Source organism: Salmo trutta, chromosome 20 (genome assembly GCF_901001165.1).
Source record: "Salmo trutta chromosome 20, fSalTru1.1, whole genome shotgun sequence".
Classification (NCBI taxonomy): Eukaryota; Metazoa; Chordata; class Actinopteri; order Salmoniformes; family Salmonidae; genus Salmo; species Salmo trutta.
The window spans coordinates 55066768-55080235 of record NC_042976.1 but is presented as its reverse complement, the minus strand read 5'-3'; positions in this window follow the sequence as shown (position 1 = coordinate 55080235).

Here is a 13468-nt window from a genome sequence, read left to right as displayed (position 1 = left end):
TTTTTAAAGATAAGTCCCTCTGTAGCCATTGATTTAGCTGCTTCTGTTTTTTTAATGAGGGTTAAAATTTAGTAAGCCTCTAGACTTCTGATGCTTTGTAATGGTTATGCCTAAATATTTAAGTTCTTCTTTTACTGGAATACCATAATATGAAGGTGTCACACAATCTTTGACAGCCATGAGTTCACATTTATTAATGTTAAGATATAGACCAGACGCTTTGGAAAAGGATTGTATCACATTGATCGATATGGGAATTTGGTTAGCATCTTTCAGATAAAGTGTTGTATCGTCAGCCAGCTGGCTTATAATAATTTCTTTACCAGCTATGGAAATACCTTGTACAGGACTATTATTTAAAGAATTTGTAAGAAGTTGGGTGATTAATAAAAACAGGTACGGAGAGATAGGACAACCTTGCCTAATTCCTCTCTTTAAATCAAATCTAGGTAAGGTGCCATATTTTAATTTGATAGAGCTGTTACCATTTGTATAGAGAGTCTTAATAGCCTTACAGAAAAAATCCCCAAGCCAAGTCTCTCAATGGAGTTGTCACGGGTATCGTAGGGATTAGACCAAAACGCAGCGGGAACATGTAAACTCATCTTCTTATTTTATTCAAGAAGGAAAACAAAAGAAACACGTATACAAAAAACAACAAACGACACTAAACAGTCCCGTCAGGTGCACGAACACAAAACAGGAAACAACTACCCACAAATCCCATAGAAAAAACACCCTTACTAAATAGGACCTTCAATTAGAGGCAACGACGAACAGCTGCCTCCAATTGAAGGTCAAAACGATAAACTAGACATAGAAATAGAAAAACTAGAAAATGAACATAGAAATACGAAACATAGAACACAACCCAAAAACCCCAACAACACAAAACAAACACACCCCTGCCACATCCTGACCAAACTACAATAACAAATAACCTATTTTACTGGTCAGAACGTGACAGGAGTGGAAGAGGAACTGATGCTCTACTGTGCCAAATGCTTTATAAAAATCTAAAAATAATATGACGCTATCCTCGGTTATTAGGTCTGAATAGTCAAGTATGTCTAATACTAGTCTGACATTGTTAGAAATATGTCTGTTCCTCATAAAGCCAGACTATGTTTCATCAATGATTGCATCCAGGACTTCTTTAATTATTTTTAGAGTGAAATTTCTCAAGTCTAAAGAAATAAGATGAATTCTGTTCTCCCTCCTCAATCAATTTTTTCCTAGATCTAATAAAGGCTCTTCTGCTTTTAATCTATATATATTATCCAGTTTATTTTGTAACTCAATCAGTTTCATCTTCTCCTCCCCCGATGGGCCGCCTGGGGACCTCTGAGAAAGGGAAGTTATCTTAATGATCACCTTTTCCTCCTCAGCTCTTCTGGTTTAGCAAGATTACTACCATATTTTCTAAGGTATTTGGACACCTCAAATTTAAAGAGCTCCCAGTTCTTGCAATGAGATTTTTCTTCACAAGCCCTTTCCCAAAAGTGTGAAAGCAGCTCTTTAACCTCAAACTTAACTATATCATTATTTAATAATGAGCTATTCAGCTTCCAGTAGGATGCTCTACCAAGGTTAGTATCAGGGGTAAATATTTTGATATGAATGTAAATGGCCCTATGGTCTGTGAGGGGAGTAGTACAAATATTTGTAGTAACACACTCACTATCAATACATTTGGATATAAGCCAAAAATCTATTCTGGATTGTCTGGAACCTGTTTTGTTACTCCAAGTGAATGATGTGTCGGCCGGAAACCTCTCTCTCCATATATCAGTAAGATCAAACTTTTCCATAAAAAGTATTAAACCCAAATACTGATTGGTTGGCCTACCTGGGGGCCATCTATCAGTTGAATTATCTATAGTAATGTTAAAGTCCCCTCCTATCAATAATAACGAATTCGGAAATTTAGATAACCAATGAAGTATATGTTTTTCTATAGATTCAAGCAACTCATCATTCTCATGTTTGGAGTTTTGTACCCGCAGAAGTTTATAGTAATGAGCGTAATGTCATTGTAACTGATCACAGGACAAATAAAGTGACCAAAGGGATCACATTCCGAGTGTAGAATATTACCACCAAAGGTATTTTTCATTGTAGTGACACCAGCGGAGTGTTTAGATCCATGGGAAAGCCAAATATCGTTGCCCCACTGTGACCTCCAGAAGTTGGCATAATAAGTATTAATAACTAAATAGAACAATAACCGTGTAAAGTCAGAGCAGACCTGTATGCCCTTTAAAATAGTATCTTAGTTACTGTATACATAAAAAATAAATACAGCTTTCAGTCTTTTTCGTATGTTTGTAAACAAAATAGGCCTTCTGGTCATACAAGAACAAACAAATAAATTGAAGTACCTGAGTATTCCGAAAAATAGTCACCTGATGCTTGTTTGGTAAAGTTAAACAATACAAGGAAAATGAGAATACCATGGCCAAAACCATCAATCTGTTCCTTCTGGTGAGATTTTAGGGAGGAATATGGATTTCTGAACTGTTGATGAAACCTCGTCCTCCGACAAAATAAGCAGCCTTTCCCTCATTTCTGGCTTTCTTGATCATTGGCCACAACTTGTTCCTTCTTTCTATGTCCTCCGGGCTGAGTTGCTCGGCGAAACGCAGACCATGGCTCTGAAGGAAGACGTTCTTCCTAGCAGCTTTCCAGACAGCATCCCTGTAGAATCTGGCAGTGGAGAGGATGATGATAACTCTTGGTCTTGAATCGTTTTGCTGTTGCTTCTTGCCGAGGCGATGCACAACGTCGATGATATCACCAACTTTGTTCTTCTCTGCAGGCATAACTTCTTGGCAGATGCGGATAGCCTCTCCTCGCATATCTTCATTCTCCACCTTTGGCACGCCGTATAGTCTCAGGTTCCATCTTCTTGTGTATTGTTCCAGACGTCTATGGTAGACATTCTTATTTTTCCACCTTTTCCACACTTTTTTTCAACTTTTGCCACTCTCATTTTCACATCCTTGATTTCACCACATGCAAACTCCAGTCTTTATCAAGCCTTCGATAACCATGGTGTTCGCACTTACCATTTTCTCAATGGCGTCAGACCTGGAGTTGATGAGTAAGGAGAGGGTAGCCACGATGTCAGAGTTCATGTTAGGTTTTTTTGGAGGGTGGAGGTTTGCACGGAGTAACTGGTAAAGAGGGGAACTCGTCATCTTCAACAGCATTCACGTAGTTCTGGCGGTTGTCTAGTTATGGCAGTTGTCTATTTCTCTCTTGTTGATTAGCAATAGAACGGCTAGCTTCTTCCTTTCTTTTTTGTCATGACTTCGGATGGACATGCCAAAAATAAATGATCCAATTCTTATTCCAGTCACAGGAAAGTTCTTATATCTTGAACAAATAAAAACAGTAAACTTGTTTTTTTCACAATCTTTCTGAAGTTTGGTGGGGAGCTTGGTAAAACAAAAGTGTCTGTTCAAGCCGCCATCTTGGCACCTCGCCAAAAATAAAAATTAAACCATCTAGTGTGCAGCGAAATGACAAACAATGTGAAATACAGGTAGCCTAGTCAAATAATTAACATCCAAACACATTAACCGTTACTCTCTCACAGGAATTCCACTAATGGTCCGTATGTAGCCAAACGTAGCTGCTGCTCATGTTGGTATCTGTACTGATGGCGCAAAAGCCATGACAGGGAGACATAGTGGAGTGGTAACGTGCGTGAAAGCAGTTGTTCCCGACGCCACTTGGGTACACTGCAGCATCCACCGTGAGGCTCTTGCTGCCAAAGGAATGCCTGACAGCTTGAAATACGTTTTGGACACTACAGTGAAAATGGTTAACTTTGTTATACAAGGCCCCTGATTTCTCGTGTATTTTCTGCACTATGCAATGTAACGTTTTTACAACATACAGAAGTGCGCTGGTTATCAAGGGGCAAAGTATTGACACGTTTTTTTTAAATTGAGAGACGAGCTTAAAGTTTTCTTTACTGACCATAATTTTCACTTGTCTCACCGCTTGCATGATGACGAGTTTCTCACACAACTGGCCTATCTGGGTGATATTTTTTCTCGCCTGAATGATCTGAATCTAGGATTACAGGGACTCTCCGCAACTATATTCAATGTCCGGGACAAAATTGAGGCTATTATTAAGAAGTTGGAGCTCTTCTCTGTCTGCATTAACCTCTCTAGGGTCGGCGGGACGAAATCGTCCCACCTACGTAACAGCCAGTGGAATCCTGTGGGGCGATTTTCAAATACCTTAGAAATGCTATTACTTCAATTTCTCAAACATATGACTATTTTACACCATTATAAAGACAAGACTCTCGTTAATCTAACCACACTGTCCGATTTCAAAAAGGCTTTACAACGAAAGCAAAACATGAGATTATGTCAGCAGAGTACCCAGCCAGAAATAATCAGACACCCATTTTTCAAGTTGGCATATAATGTCACAAAAACCCAAACCACAGCTAAATGCAGCACTAACCTTTGATGATCTTCATCAGATGACACACCTAGGACATTATGTTATACAATGCATGCATGTTTTGTTCAATCAAGTTCATATTTATATCAATAACCAGCTTTTTACATTAGCATGTGACGTTCAGAACTAGCATACCCCCGCAAACTTCCGGTGAATTTACAAAATTACTCACGATAAACGTTCACAAAAAGCATAACAATTATTTTAAGAATTATAGATACAGAACTCCTCTATGCAGTCGATATGTCCGATTTTAAAATAGCTTTTCGGTGAAAGCACATTTTGCAATATTCTGAGTAGATAGCCCGGCCATCACAGGGCTAGCTATTTAGACACCCAGCAAGTTTAGCACTCACCAAAGTCAGATTTACTATAAGAAAAATGTTATTACCTTTGGTGTTCTTCGTCAGAATGCACTCCCAGGACTTCTACTTCAATAACAAATGTTGGTTTGGTCCCAAATAATCCATAGTTATATCCAAATATCCTCTGTTTTGTTTGTGCGTTCAAGACACTATCCGAATGGTAAAGAAGGGTCACGAGCACGACGCATTTCGTGACAAAAAAATTCTAAATATTCCATTACCGTACTTCGAAGCATGTCAACCGCTGTTTAAAATGAATTTTTATGCAATTTTTCTCGTGAAAAAGCGATAATATTCCGACCGGGAATCTGTGTTTAGGATAAAAGACGAAAGAAAATAAAAGCATGGGGTCGACTCGTGCACGCGCCTCAGCCCATTGTCCTCTGATAGAGCACTTGCCAAAAGCGCTAATGTGTTTCAGCCTGGGGCTGGAATTACATCATTCAGCTTTTTCCCGCCTTCTGAGAGCCTATGGGAGCCGTAGGAAGTGTCACGTAACAGCAGAGATCCTCTGTTTTGGATAGAGATGATCAAGGAGGGCAAGAAATGGTCAGACAGGCCACTTCCTGTAAGGAATCTTCTCAGGTTTTTGCCTGCCATATCAGTTCTGTTATACTCACAGACACCATTCAAACAGTTTTAGAAATTTTAGGGTGTTTTCTATCCAAAGCCAATAATTATATGCATATTCTAGTTACTGGGCAGGAGTAGTAACCAGATTAAATCGGGTACATTTTTATCCGGCCGTGCAAATACTGCCCCCTATCCCCAACAGGTTAACAAGGACAACACACAGGTCTTTCCATCATTGTATGATTTTTTTTGTGTGCACATGAACTTAAGTTTATGGACAATGTCAAATGTGATATAGCAAAGCACCTGAGTGAGTTGGGTGCGCAATTACGCAGGTACTTTCCTGAAACGGATGACAAAAACAACTGGATCCGTTATCCCTTTCATGCCCTGCCTCCAGTTCACTTACTGATATCTGAACAAGAGAGCCTCATCGAAATTGCAATAAGCGGTTCTGGGAAAATTTTATTTAGCCTCTCTGGCGCAGGTGTGCCGCTAGCGACCCACCTCGACAACATCCGGTGAAATTGCAGAGCGCCAAATTCAAATTACAGAAATAGTAATAATAAGCATTCATGAAAATACAAGTGTTATACATTGGTTAAAAGATAAACTTCTTGTTAATTCAGCCACTTTGTCAGATTTCAAAAAGGCTTTACAGCAAAAGCATACCATGCGATTATCTGAGGACAGCGCCCCGCTTACAAAAGCATACAAACATTTTCCAACAAAAGTCAGAAATAGCGATAAAATGAATCACTTACCTTTGAAGATCTTCCTGTGGTTGCAATCAGAAGGGTCCCAGTTACATAATAAATGGTTGTTTTGTTCGATAAAGTCCCTCTTTATATCCCAAAAACTCAGTTTTGTTGGCGCGTTTTGTTCAGTAATCCACTGGCTCAAAGGCAGTCAAAACACGCAGACGAATACATCCTAATAGTACCATTAAAGTTCGTCGAAACATGTCAAACAATGTTTATAATTAATCCTCAGGTTGTCAATTGTCTAAATAATCGATAATATTTAAACCGGACAATAGCGTATTAAATAGAAAGGGCACGCACATGGTCATGCACGCAAACCAGCACTGCATGCTTCCTCAGTCCACTGACAGAAAGGTCTCATTCTTCTTCATTTTTCAGAAAACAAGCCTGAAACAATGTCTAAAGACTGTTGACATCTAGTGGAAGCCATAGGAACTGCAATCTGGGCCCTAACCCATTACATAGTCAATAAGCATTCAATGGAAAACAACTCACATAAAAAAAATCCCACTTCCTGGATGGATTTTCCTGCCAAATCAGTTCTGTTATACCCACAGACATTATTTTAACAGTTTTAGAAACTTCAGAGCGTTTTCTATCCAATGCTACCAAGGTTATGCATATCCTAGCTTCTGAGCCTGAGTAACAGGCAGTTTACTTTGGGCACGTCATTCATCCGAATTTCCAAATACTGCCCCTGTCACTAAAAAGTTAATCAGAAGTCACTGCCAGATCTCTGGATTGGGCTGCGCTCAGAATATCCTGCCTTGGCAAAACGGGCTGTTAAAACACTGATGCCCTTTGCCACCACGTACCTATGTGAGAGTGGATTATCCGCCCTCATTAGCATGAAAACTAAATACAGGCACAGACTGTGTGTGGAAAAGGATTTAAGACTGAGTCTGTCTCTGTCAAGCCTGCTCCCGCTCTTACCCCCTGGTGCTCAAGGGCGCCAGACTTCCCTGCATTACATATTCCTGCCACCATCATTTACATACACCTGCCTTCCCTCGTCATGCGCATCAGCGATATTGGACTCACCTGGACTCCCTCAATCACCTGTTTATTACCTCCCCTATATTTGTCAGTTCCCCAGCTCTGTTTCCCGCTGCTGCATTAATTATGTGTCTGTGCTACCCGCGTGCTGACGCTGTTCCTGTCTCATTCTATGTCCGTTCCATATTAAATGTTTGACTCACTGTACCTGCTTCGCCTCTCCAGCGTCATCCCTGTGACACTCTCCAATACAACCCAACATTACAGAGTTATGTGCATCCTTTCAAGCATACCCTTCTCATTAACCTGTGGTGAGTTATTCACAATTTTCAATGAACAAATAAGGTTTTATATGTAAGATGGCTAAATAAAAAGCAAAATATTGATTATTATTATATTATTATTTGTGCCCTGGTCCTATAAGAGCTCTTTGTCACTTCCCACGAGCCGTGTTGTGACAAAAACTCACACTCATTCTTGTGTTTAGTAAGTGTGTGTGGCAGGCTTACAATGATGGCAAAAACAACATTTGAGAGTACGCTGACCCTGGTGCTAGAGGGGGTACGCAGCTGGAGGTTGAATGTTTGAAGGGGTACGGGACTATAAAAGTTTGGGAACCACTGCCTTAGATGATAGAAAGAATTGTGCTGCCATGTTTGTAGACTTCTCAAATACTTCAGTAGGTCATGTTATTCTATTGAATAAGCTGTCCTGGGAACTGATGTTTGCAGATTGTTTTCATAATTATCTCAATGACAGAACTTAGGCCATCAAGGTAGATCTGGTCACATATACACATATACACATATACACATATACACATGATAAGACACCCACTCTACACACAAGTGCACATGGATGTTGTAAATATGTGGTGGTGGAGTGGTGGCCTGACGGAACACACTGAATGTATTGGGTAAGGTCTTATGAAATGTAATGTAATGTAGTATTTGAAACTATATGTAACTGTCTTATGTTGCTGAACCCCAGGAAGAGTAGCTTCTGCCTTTGCAGCAGCTAATGAGGATCCATAATAAATACAAAAAATACAAAATACAAATGGGTGCCCCAAGGTTCGATACAAGCCCACTACTGTTTACAATCTATATTGAGCTCTGAGCTCTGACCCCTGTTCATGGTGACTGATGGGGTTAAGTCTGAATTTCTTGAAGTACAGTGCCTTCGGAAAGTAGTCAGACTAGTTGACGTTTTCCACATTTTGTTACATTACAGCCTTATTCGAAAATGATTAAATAAATAAAAAAATCCTTAGTAATCTACACACAACAATGACAAAGCAAAAACATATTTTTAGAATTTTCTCAAATTTCTTAAAAATAAAAACAGAAATACCTTATTAACATAAATATTCAGACCCTTTCCTATGAGACTCGAAATTGAGCTCAGGTGCATCCTGTGTCCATTGATTATCCTTTAGATGTTTCTACATCTTGATTGGAGTCCACCTGTGGTAAATTCAATTGATTGGACATGATTGTAAAGGAACACAAAAATATTGTAGTCAGATTACAGATACTTTTGAAAATCTAGATGGTTACTTTTAAATTCAGAAATTATGTTATGGAATGTTCTGCCTATCCGTGAGACATGCAGACTCGGTCTCGAAATTTTAAGTCTTTATTGAAGACTCATCTCTTCAGTAGGTCCTATGATTGAGTGTAGTCTGGCCCAGGGGTGTGAAGGTGAACGAAAAGGCACTGGAGCAGCGAACTGCCCTTGCTGTCTCTGCCTGGCCGGTTCCCCTCTCTACACTGGGATTCTCTGCCTCTAACCCTATTAGGCGGGCCGAGTCACTGGCGTACTGGTGCCCTTCCATGCCATCCCTAGGAGGGGTGCGTCATTTGAGTGGGATCACTGACATGGTCTTCTTGTCCGGGTTGGCGCCCCCCTTGGGTTTGTGCTGTGGGGGAGATCTTCGTGGGCTATTCTCAGCCATGTCTCAGGGTAGTACGTTGGTGGTTTGAAGATATCCCTCTAGTGGTGTGGGGGCTGTGCTTTGGCAAAGTGGGTGAGGTTATATTCTGCTTGGTTGGCCCTGTCTGGGGGCATCGTCGGACGGGCCACAGTGTCTCCCGACCGCTCCTGTCTCAGCCTCCAGTATTTATGCTGCAATAGTTTATGTGTCTGGGGGCTAGGGTCAGTCTGTTATATCTGGAGTATTTCTCCTGTCTTATCCAGTGTCCTGTGTGAATTTAAGTATGCTCCCTCTAATTCTCTCCCTCTCCCTCCCCTCCCGGAGGACCTGAGCCCTGGGACCATGCCTCAGGACTACCTGGCCTGATGACTCCTTGCTGTCCCCAGTCCACATGGTCGTGCTGCTGCTCCAGTTTCAACTGTTCTGCCTGCGGCTATGGAACCCCGACTCTCTATCTACCGCACCTGCTGTCTCTAACTCTGAATGCTCAGCTATGAAAAGCCAACTGACATTTAGTCCTGAGGTGCTGACCTTTTGCACTCTCTACAACCACTGTGATTATTATTATTTGACCCTGCTGGGCATCTATGAATGTTTGAACATCTTGGCCATGTTCTGTTATAATCTCCACCCGGCACAGCCAGAAGAGGACTGGCCACCGCTCAGAGCCTGGTTCTTTTCTAGGTTTCTTACTAGGTTCTGGCCTTTCTAGGGAGTTTTTCCTAGCCACCTCGCTTCTACACCTGCATTGCTTGCTGTTTGGGGTTTTAGGCTGGGTTTCTCTATAGCACTTTGTGACATCGGCTGATGTAAAAAGGGCTTTATAAATACATTTGATTGATTTGATTTGATTGATTGATTGATGTCTGTTCACAAATCTAAATGTGTATTTGAACCAAATAATGGTTAAATTCAAGAAGTTTAAGCTGCCTATCAATCATTGTTTTTGAAACCAGTGGACAGCCAGTGAAAAATGCGCTCTTGCAACAGCTGCATAGTGTGGATCCCAGCCTATGCAATAAAAGTGGGACTCTAATTCATGCTGATAAAAAAAACTCCATGAGAACCCAAAATATAAGCTTGTTTTTCTCAAATGTTTGTAAACATTGTAAATGAAAACAAACGCTGTATACCCTCATAACATGGTTAAAACAATATTTTTGATATCATGAATGGTCAGTCCTTGCATCCATAGCTCTGTCTATTAATCTGAGAGTGGTTACATTTCTCCAGGACCATCCCTCTGCTTTTTACCAAAATAGAGGCGGGGTAACCGTTTTGTTATTGTTTCATCTGCGGATTTAGCCTTTAAACAGCTGTACATTATCAAGATATCAATGTGTCACCAACAAAAAGGCAAACAATAGGCCTATAGCAAATGCAGCGCATTAATTTTTCACATGTAATCAGCACTTTTCAGTAGTGCTCAAAGCATGCCATTCCATGAGCGCAGCATTTGTTTTTCAACTCGAATCAATGAGCCAATCAGTCCTCCATGACAACACAATCATAAACAACAGAGCACGACTTGGTAATAAGTCCTGAGTTCCGGGTTAATGCTTAGGTAAAACAATTTGCCTAATTCACACTTCCGTATTTCCAAGTCATGCTCTTGAAGATCAAGGGGTATAACATTTATTGGAATGACTGGAGTTCTGATAGACGTTGGTTTTTAAGTTAAAGATATAACTTAATCGTATTACTATATGTAGTAGAAAGCGATGGGTTAGAAGAAGCCTACATAACCAACCCATAAAGTAAAATTTAACATCCATATATGGCCAGCTATGTAAACTTTAACATTGATTTATCCTGCAATAGATGTTGTTCAATTGGTAACATCCATTTTTGTCTTCTTCTAATGCCTCTTAAGGGGAAAGTAATCTAAAAGTAACTGAATGTAATCAGATTATGTTACTGATTTTGGGTTATCCAAAAGTTACGTTACTGATTATAATTTTGGACAGGTAACGAGTAACTGTAACGGATTACATTTAGAAAGTAACCAACCCAAGCATGCTTATTACGGGAAAACTAAATACATGTTGTTTTCAAGTTCTCCTAAGATTGTCTCAGATGGAATACATCGGATGGTTCTATAATCAAACGAGTCCCTACATACAAATATCTTGGTATTTGGATTGACAATGATTTATTGTTTAAAAAATAAGATTTAAAGTGGGCTTTTTTTTACAGAAACAGATCTTATCTCTCTCTAGTCAGCAGGAAGCAGATTGTGCAGTCAACCTTTATACCTGTTCTTGATTATTATTCTTTTTAACTCGGCAAGTCAGTTAAGAACAAATTCTTATTTTCAATGACGGCTTAGGAACAATGGGTTAACTGCCTTGTTCAGGCACAGAATGACAGATTCTGTAACCTTTCGGTTACTAGTCCAACACTCTAACCACTAGGCTACCTGCCTAGTGATACTATTTATCAAAGTGCAGCTGCCTCTACTCTTAAACCCTTGGATACCGTATGTCATTACATTTTAGTCATTTAGCAGACACTCTTATCCAGTGCATGCATACATTTGATACATTATTTTATTTTTTCCCGTACTGGTCCCCTGTGGGAATCGAACCCACAACCCTGGCATTGCAAACACCATGCTCTACCAACTGAGCCACTAGCCTTTTGTTTTATCACAGGAGACAGTTTTATTACTCATCAGTCTTTACCCAAAGGTTGTCTGCACCTCTTTGAAGTCACATAGATCACATCATTATGCTCTTTTTGTTTACAAAGCCCTGCTCCACAAACATCCTACCTACCTAACATCACTGTTAAGATTTAAAACGACAAGTTATCAAACCCATTCACAATGTTGGAGACTCCTTTGGTAAATCAGACTTCCTTGCACCTTACATGTGGAATGAGCTACAGTACACCGTAATACTGGACGTGTATTTTATTTTGTATATAAATGTGTAGTTAATGTGTAAGGGTGGAGGGTAGGCCCCTTATTTGCCCTGGAAGAATGGAGCACTCTGGCTGGTGTTGGTCACCAAGGAGAGGCAGGAAGCAGAAGATCCAGTGCATGGTTTTTATTTTAAGGCTCTTGGAGCAGGTGCAGGTATTTACAAAATATACAAATCATCCAACAAGATGATGGACCAGGCTCAAAGTAAATAATAAACAGATTTTTTTTTTAAACTAGTCAAATGAATATAAAGACTGAAGATCAGTCAAACTAACCCCTGCAGAAACAGGCAGCCATCTTCAACTCCCATAAAGCTATACATCTGAGCATATACGTAAATAGTCCAGGTGGCCATTTGACTAATTGTTCAGCAGTCTTATAGCTTGGGGGGTAGAATCTGTTAAGGTGCCTTTTGGACCTAGACTTGGCACTCCGGTACCGCTTGCCATGCGGCAGCAGAGAGAACAGTCTATGACTTGGGTGACTGGAGACAATTTTTTGGGCCTTCCTCTGACACTGACTAATATATAGGTCCTGGATGGCAGGAAGCTTGGGCCCAGTGAAGTATTGGGTCGTACGCACTACCCTCTGTAGCACCTTACAGTCGGATGCAGAGCAGTTGCCATACCAGGCGGTGATGCAACCGGTCAGGATGCTCTCGATGGTGCAGCTGTATAACTTTTTGAAGATCTGGGGACCCATGCCAAATCTTTTCAGTCTCCAGAGGGGGAAAGGTGTTGTCGTGCCCTCTTCACGACTGTCTTGTTGTGTTTGGATAGTTTGTTGGTGATGTGGACACCAAGGAACTTGAAACTCTCGAAACGCTCTGTTCTGGCCTCCTTTTCCTGTAGTCCACGATCATCTCCTTTGTCTTGCTCACATTGAGGGAGAGGTTGTTGTCCTGGCACCACACTACCAGGTCTCTGACCTACTCCCTATAGGCTGTCTCATCGTTGTCGGTTATCAGGCCTACCACTGTTGTCGTCAGCAAAGTTAATGATGGTGTTGGAGTCGTGCTTGGCCACACAGTCATGGGTGAACAGAGAGTACAGGAGGGGATTAAGCACGCACCCCTGAGGGCCCCGGTATTGAGGATCAGCGTGGCAGATGTGTTGCTGCCTACCCTTACCACCTGGGGGCGGCCCGTCAGGAAGTCCAGGATCCAATTGCAGAGGGAGAGGTTTAGTCCCAGGGTCCTTAGCTTAGTGATGAACTTTGTGGCCACCATGCTGTTGAACACGGAGCTGTAGTCAATGAACAACATTCTCACATAGGTGTTCCTTTTGTCCCGGTGGGAAAGGGCAGTGTGGAGTGCGATTGAGATTGCATAATCTGTGGATCTGTTGGGGCTGTAGGCAAATTGGAGTAGGTCTTGTGTGTCAGGGATAAAGATGTTGATGTGAGCCATGACCAGCCTTTC